General features: G+C 37.2%; 2 non-coding genes across 2 annotated transcripts; both read right to left on the reverse strand.

The window, feature by feature from the left end:
• Positions 1-1,228: 1,228 nt before the first annotated feature.
• Positions 1,229-1,311, reverse strand: trnal-uaa (transfer RNA leucine (anticodon UAA)). The gene has a single exon. It is a non-coding gene; the product is annotated as a tRNA-Leu (tRNA).
• A 3,551-nt stretch (positions 1,312-4,862) lies between these two features.
• On the reverse strand, positions 4,863-4,950 carry trnay-gua (transfer RNA tyrosine (anticodon GUA)). The gene is given in 2 exon segments: positions 4,863-4,898; positions 4,914-4,950. It is a non-coding gene; the product is annotated as a tRNA-Tyr (tRNA).
• Between the last annotated feature and the right edge of the window lie 1,764 nt (positions 4,951-6,714).

The raw sequence follows: 6,714 nt of genomic DNA on the forward strand, positions 1-6,714 counted from the left end.
GTTTGGTTACTGTCAGACTGTGCGTCTGAGGCTCTTTGGATCGCAACATGAAAAAAAAAGAACAAAAAACATTTGCTCACATCTTGTGATTTCCACGAGAGGAAGAGAAGATATCACAAAAAAAAATCAGAACTGAAGATTTGGATCCGGGACCTCATACTTGTCAAATGATTAAAATAATAATTATGAAAATATCAGGTTGTGTTTCTGCAACATATCGTGCACAGTACGCCATTTTTTTCTAAAAATACAGTAGATTGTACTTAATAAAAATGTACAATTCATCGCTGGTATAAACAAATGTGTGCTGTGTTTGCCTTTGTAAGCATTTGTTTAAAAAAGAAGTTCACAATATGATAAAAAACACAGAAAGCACAAACTTAATAATATAACGATACAAAATCAATACCAAATCATAAAGCCAATTAAGTACCTATCCTTTGAAAACAGTGACATTTGTATCTACTTTTGAATTACAAATCAGACAGAGTAGTCTCTTAATTCAAAGATCAGATCTTGGCCAAAACAAGACAATTAGATGTTAGCTGAATTCGGAACAAGAGCCTCTGCTTCATCGTTTATTGAGCTTTTGATCAACGTTTGAGTGAAAAAGATTCGCTCTTTTAAGATTTTAACTCTTTGATTAAAGTTCACAAAAGCACCTTCCTTCGAGCTGGAGTGAAAACAGCGACTTAAGGATTCCTAACTGTTTCTAATATAGTCCGCCACGCTACCAACTGAGCTATCGAAGGGATCTAAAGTACTTCTCTCTGGCACATATTGCCCAATGTAGTGAAATATTCCGGGTGATTAAATTCCAGTTCGACATCAAGTTTCCAACTCGTTTCCTTAGTCTTGTTTACCTTGAATTTAAGCCACAAACCAGGATTCTACTGTATAAACTTCCGGGGATGTTACAAAATGTTTGATGGGGCATCAATCATTACAGGCGGATATTCACTCCTTTTTTTTCTCGAGGCATCATATTAAACATTTCATTTGGATCGAGAAGAGGATCATCATGAGAGACAGAACAAACTGTTTGATTCCGTCTTTATTGGGAGCTGTATCACCGCTAATGGATGTAAAGCCTTCAGTATGCGATAGTGAGAGTTCAGTTATGCCAGGGAGTGGGAGTGAAGAGAACTGAACTGAAATTGAGTAAATTCATATTTAAATAGAGTGTAAATCATCAAAGTGTTCTGTCACTTAAAACTTATTACAACACTACCAGGAGTGGGAATCGAACCCACATGGACTTTCGTCCATTGGATCTTAAGTCCAACGCCTTAACCACTCGGCCATCCTGGTCTACAGCAATATGCTGCTCAGTTGTTTAACATTTAAATATGATTCAACAATTAAAAAAAATTAAACCAGCGCCCTGTCACAGAAACCTACCTCGGTCTCCCGCGCAACAAGCAGGGGTACTCAGCACTGTACTAACGAGGAGCGCTTGTCCGCAGCTCAGCGTGAGCTCTGTTTGCTGTCAGCAGACATTTCCTCATTTCAAAAGACGTTTTCACCTGCTCTCAGTAATTAATGTCGGTTTGAAGTCTGTTCCTGTTGTCTCCACTCTTGACGAAGAGCAGCCTTACGTAGGAGACTCCCTCTCTCAAGAATTTTGCCATCACCCTGCAAGAGAGAAGAGCCATCAACCACCAAGACACTTAACATTAAACACATGAAATGTGAGATGTTTTCTACTTAGGGATGTTATCGTTTCCACTCTAACTTCTTTGTCAGAAGTGGGATTTGAACAAACATCTCAAGGGGAAACTACAACCTGAACACAACGCCTTGGACCACCAGCCATCTTGCCTGTGGCTCTTAAATGGAATGATATGTTTTATTTATTTCTACTTGATGATAAGGGAAAAAAAGTTAAATGTAATTAGGGAAATGTCTTTTTTCATGGGGAAAACAAGTCTAAGCAAATGTAAAGTTTAGAGCAGCACTCAATAAAAACTATCTGAAACCGGTAGCGCTTCTTATGCGGATCAGTATATTCCGATACCAGTAGTTCTGCAGAAGAAATAAGAAAAGCTGAACTCCAAGCACTGTGTTGCCATTACTGCTACTGTGGCTGTAGCTGCTATAAGATCTACTCAGCGGGCACAGAATGTTGTATGAGGTCGGACTGGTTTGCGATGTCTAAATAACAGTATGCGAATTTAAGCTTATTTAAATAAGAGTATTTAGAATATAATACATGCTCCAAAAGCGTTAATCCTTCAGTGGCTGCTATTTGAAACGCCTTCATAAATGACACGTAATAGAAATTTATGCAGCTAGATTTTATGCTTCACCATACATTGCAGTCATGAAAATAAATCAATTTTCTTTAACACCTCTGGAAAAAGTTCTTCTGTGGAGCAGGTTTCAGACCTCTGCGTACAGCGCCCTTGATGTCATTTTATTTTTACAGCAGCAAGCATCCTGAAAGTTTTTTTTTTATATTTTTTTATTTGAACAACAAAAATACATATAATACAAAAAAGAGCACATATGACGTATCAACAACATCGTCAGGGGCACGTGCTATAATCCAATTACACTTTCTGAAAAATCTACTGTCCAGGCAAATGTACATGCTGATCTACAGAGTTCTTTTCTGCACTGAGCTGCTCATTTGAAATCCAGAAGGCAACACAGACGTGCTCCTATACCAAGAGTCTTATCTGGACCACCTGGGTAAAAAAACAGGAAACCTAAGCACTAATCTATACTGACAGCTTTTGAAAAGGAGCTCTGTAATATGCACAAATACAAAGACAAGGTATACATACTCCTTAGGTTTAAAATTCAGGAATATGAATGGTCAATTGTTTACAATTGGAGTTTTTATGTTTCGTATGATTTAGCGACTTTTTTACAACATGTAAAAAAAAAACAGCACACCTAAATGACAAAGCCTTAGAGCTACAGAGAAAAACAAATTGCGTTTAAAGTAATTTTAAAGGCTCGAGATAACATTGCACTATAAACGCAAATGTTTGTTTTCTTTGTCGCACTTACGTTTTGTTTCATGCAGTTTATTTCTGACACAAGACATAACAAGCTTGTGTATTTATGACAAAAAAGCAGGGCAACAATTTTCATTGACCTTGAAACTAAAATTGTTAAAAAGTAAGTTAAATGCACATATAGTAAATATATTTTCTCATATAATGGTGTGTTTTTTTTGTCTAAGAATCCTTCATGAATGGTTTAACAGACACTTTGCATGATTAAAACAAATATTTACGAATTTTAACGTTTTATACAATAAAGTTTTATTGTGAACATGAGCCCTGTTTATCGATATCACCAATACAGTTCTGGATTTTATTCTGCCTTCCTATGCACAGATGAATTTTCTTTCACACAACAGCTCGCATGTGTGGTAGGGTATTAAAAGAATGATGTTGGCTTTTAATTGATAAACCATTTGCGTTTATACAAGATCACAATGCGTTGTCGCAGACATTGGGACATTCTCTGTTTAAACACCTGTCGTTTTCTCTTATATTGGCTCCTGTGCTTCGGTCCATTTGAGAGAGGAGAAGACACTGAAAAAGTCTTGTGAAAGTGGATTTTGCACCTGCGCCAATGCTGTAGTGGTATCATACAGACGCTCATACAAATCCATCACAAGCTGAAAGCTCCGGAAGACAACATAAAATATTGCTCTGTCTGTTGGTGGATTAGGTATGCACGCTTTTTTAATGTAAAATGCAATGTAAAAAGATCAAATTTGATTCAAAATCGATTAATGTAAAAACCGATAAAGCTCATGTTTTTTATCTAGTTTTATCTATATCTAGTTTTTCAAAGGTCTTTTAAAAAAAATGTTTATCGCGATTGTGAAAGTTAGAGAAGGTGTACCAGCGGGTGCCTTCATATCGCCAGCGTCAGTCTCGCCTGTAGCTGCGAGAAGGTTAAAAGCGCACAAGTGATCTGTCTTTCGTCAAAATAATTGCTGGAGCAGCAGGACGCAGAGTACCATCCAGCAGCTGCAGATGGTATTCGGGGAAGAGCTGATTCTGTTTTTAGCACAGAGAATGAGCTCAGTCCGGCTCCCAGCAGAATCCATTCTGGTTTGGTTACTGTCAGACTGGGCGTCTGAGGCTCTTTGGATCGCAACGTGAAAAAAAAAGAACAAAAAACAATTGCTCACATCGTGTGATTTCCACGAGAGGAAGGGAAGATATCACTTTAAAAAAAAACAGAACTGAATATTTGGATCCGGGGCCTCATACTTATCAAATTATTAAAATAATAATTATTAAAATATCAGATTGTGTTTCTGCAACATTTCATGCACAGTACGCCGTATTTAACAATAAAACAACAGTCACAACGAGGGCTTTACACGCAGTCCGGGGTATTTTCCCCTTTTATATTTTTCCCACTTTATATCGAACCTGTTATACTCCCAAAAGTGCAGAGTAGCTTGTAAATATAAATGTACAATTCACCTCTGGTATAAACAGATGTGTGCCTTGTTTGCCTTTGTAAGCATTTGTTTAAAAAATAAGTCCACAATACGTTAAAAACACAAAAAACACAAACTTAATAATATAACGATACAAAATCAATACCAAATCATAAAGGCAATTAAGTACATATCCTTCCCTTTGAAAACAGAGAACACCTTTATATCTACAAAAAAAAAACGTGACATTTGTATATACTTTTGAATTACAAAGCCGACAGAGTAGTCCAGATTTTGATCAGATTTTGGCTAAAACAAGACATTCAGACGGGAGTTTAATTCGGAACAAGAGCCTTTGCTTCGTGGTTTATTGAGCTTTTGATCAACGTCTGAGTGAAAAAGATTCGCTATTTTAACTCTTTGATTAAAGTTCACAAAAGCACCTTCCTTCGAGCTGGAGTCGAACCAGCGACCTAAGGATGCCTCACCATTTCCACTACAGTCCTCCGCTCTACCAACTGAGCTATCGAAGGGAAGGTGGGAATACTGTTTATCTTGAATTTAAGCCACGAATCAGGTTTCTGCAGTATGAACTTCCAGGGATATTACAAAATGTTTGATGGGGCATCAATCGTTCCAGGCGGATATTGACACCTTTTTTTCTCGAGGGATCATATTAAACATTTCATTAGTATCGAGAGGAGGATCACCATGAGACACAGAACAGTTTCATTCTGTCTTTATTAGAAAGTAGTGTTTGTGCTACATTAATAATATTTTCGTGAAAATATAGAAGTTGTAATTTTTAAAACTTATATTTGAATCGAAATGTGGTTTTGAGTTAAATATTAGCATGTTAATGTAATTAGTTTGTGTTTGTCATTACTATATATATTCCCATGTTACTATAATTTGTAGCTGAAGTTTACTAGTTGTGTTTTTTATGATGATTATCATGTTTATTACAATATTGTATAAAATGCATAATTTGAACTACATATTTTTCAGGTGTGAATAATTGTATATTTTCAGAATAAATTTCTAAACCAAATCATTGGCTTGATTTACTAGTTTCTACACCTGTAAGACCTATCTTTGATGTATAATAGACCTTTAACTACATAGGTATAACAGTCCTCTAAATGTATCCGTATAATAGAACTCCAACCATTTATGTATAATGGACATACTGTATAATCAGAGATGTCTAATTGACGTATAATGATATACGTATATTAGAATTTCATTCTAGACCCATTACGGACCACATTTATATGTCTAAGGTATGCGTTTAATCAACGTACTGTATATTCTACAGTACATCTTTTGCCCACTGGGGAGACACTACAACAGGTAACACCCCGTGTGAAAAATCATGAGCATCTGTAAAAGCTCTCTACCTGCCCGCTCTTAACAGAGATGTGACGAGGGTCTAAAGGGACATTTTGAGCCGTAGAAACATTTTATCATTCTGTACTTTCCTGTGCAGTCAGGCCAATTCCACTTCAACTGCGCCTGACAACGGAGGTCGTTTTGAAAACAACGAGAGTAAAGGGACACTGCATATCTGCAGAACATCACGTCCAAGTTTCAGGACAGTAACATCAGAGATTGGAAGCTAGGGAGTTTCAGGTCTGTTATAGGTTCATGAAAGTCATACCTTTGCAATAAATATTTCAGAATCCCAGTCAAATCCAGTACAATTGCTGCACAGATCTGCATTCTACAATAAGAAAACTGTCCGTATAATCAAACACGCCGCATAAAGCATTTTTAAAACAGGAGATATTGTTTTGGAATGCATCTTTCTATAAAAATAAAATGATTTGAAGGGCGCTATAAGCAGAGGTGTGAAAGCCTGCTCTACAGAAGAACTATATCCAGAGGTGCCAAATAAGTCGAGGTTTCACCTCGTGAGAGAAAGCATCTCAGAAAACGAAGTTGCAGTCGCTTCCATGCGTCATAACACCACTAGGTCAAACAACAAGAGCTGAAGAGCCGCTGTCGAGAGTAACGCGGCCGAGCTCTCTAAGGAGCTGGATTAAAGCTCCAGTCTCTTCATGAGCATCTGTTGGAGTCACACCGCTGCTATGTATCTCCTTGTTAAAAATCTTTCAAAGCGTGGTGGCCAAGTGGTAAGGTGTTGGTTTTATAAACCCAAGTTTGTGGGTTCAAGCCCCCCCTGTGTCTGCTTCATTTGTCACCACTCTCCTTTAGTTTCAAAGTCTTAAAAAAACTCGCAATGTAGGAGTCTCTATAGTAAGAAGAACATAACTGTCGCCAGTAATTAGGGTTCT

The sequence above is a fragment of the Atractosteus spatula genome, chromosome 10 (genome assembly GCF_055471065.1).
Source record: "Atractosteus spatula isolate fAtrSpa1 chromosome 10, fAtrSpa1.hap1, whole genome shotgun sequence".
In the NCBI taxonomy this organism is placed as follows: Eukaryota; Metazoa; Chordata; class Actinopteri; order Semionotiformes; family Lepisosteidae; genus Atractosteus; species Atractosteus spatula.